A 1662-nucleotide genomic window follows, 5' to 3' on the forward strand; every position below is an offset into this window, starting at 1 on the left:
TATATATATATATATATAATATTATATATATATATATATATATATATATTATAAATATGCCTATGAAATAAATTCTGAAATAATAAATGAGGCAATAAATATATACATTTAAATACACAATTTATTTATTTCATGGGACTTTTATTTCATAATGACACATTTATTTATTTCAGGGGACTTGTATTTCATAATGACACATTTATTTATTCAGGGGACTTGTATTTCATAATGATACATTTCCATTCCTTATATGCAAATGAACGGGGCGTGGTTAGCTCACAGATCCAGACCAAAGCAACAGCACTACAACACTGACTCAATAGCTTTTGTTTCACACTCCAGTACTCTTAAGTGGTTTGCAAACTGCCAATAAACCAAAACCGTTCCGGTTCAAGAACCGTTCTTGTGCTTTTCTGGTGCCTTGACTTGGTTCTTCTCTGGTTACTGCCCCTTTCCCACAAAACCGGTTCCAGAGACAGTTCCGGGCTACAGCCTGATTTAGGCGCTGGTTCTTCCTGTTTCAGCAGCAGCGGAGCCGGCCTTTAAACACCGAAAACCGGTTCTTAGCTGACCCCCACTTGGCTGCCCTGTAAGAACCAAGACCACGCTCACGGTCGGAAGGGGGCGAGATTAACCTGAGCCATAATAACAGTTTTATGGCGAGCAGCGTTTCTGCCAGGGGGGCTCCTTGCCGTCATTTGATGCCCTTATTCAGCTCGGGACGCCCTGAATGCGAGCCAAGGGCGTCCAAAAATATTAATAATTCGAGAGAAGATCGAGAGTTTTTATCGCTTGAAATGACGAAAAGGACAAAGGACAAGGACATCCCTCTGTTGGAGGGGCAAAGGAGTCTGGTGGGATTCTTTTCGGAGTATTGAAGATCGTTTCCCCCGACATCGAAGGTGCCTGTGGCAACACGGAACGTGCGCGATTTGGACGCGCTGAGCGGGGGGGGTTTTAGTGGAGCACGCGCGTGAGCTGCGAGCGCCGATGCCTCGCAGCGGCGATACTGAGGATCCGTGGTAAACTGCGGTAACATGAAGAGCCGTTTGGGAGCCGAAAGAGCCGGCGCTTTAAGAGAGCCGAGCCAAATGATCCGGCACACTAACGTAAAAAGGCAGTATCTATAAGGGACGGCTCAAGTCAAAATTCAAACCCCCCCACCCCCCCCGCTATCGGGGTGGACGCCCTCTCAGCCCTGGTCTGGCGGAAACACTGATGGCGAGTACGGAAAATGAAAGTCGTAACAAGCAGTAGCTCTGAGCAAAGTGACTTGAACGCAACCACACACTTATAAAAAAAGAACACACTTTATAAAGTCAGGCAACACTAACCAGGCTTCGTGTGATTCTGTTTATTTTTACCTTACTTTGACCATCCCGTTCGCTGTCATTGATCATTGTGGAGAGCAGGCAGAAGTTTTGTTTTGTATTAGCTATCGGATGGAATCAATACATGGGCTGCACAGTTTGTCATGTCCGACTATCACAAGTACAATAATAATGAAAAGGTAATATGTGCCTGTAGAAAACGGCTTATGCCACAATAGGATAGCAACAAGTAGTCAAGATAGTCAGTTTAGCTTCAGTTGCTGGTTGCATAACTGTGGTCAACTCAGCCGTCTCTCGCGTTCGCTTGGTCAAATCAGCAGCTATTCATTTT

This window comes from Notothenia rossii (assembly GCF_949606895.1).
Source record: "Notothenia rossii genome assembly, chromosome: 6".
Lineage (NCBI taxonomy): Eukaryota > Metazoa > Chordata > Actinopteri > Perciformes > Nototheniidae > Notothenia > Notothenia rossii.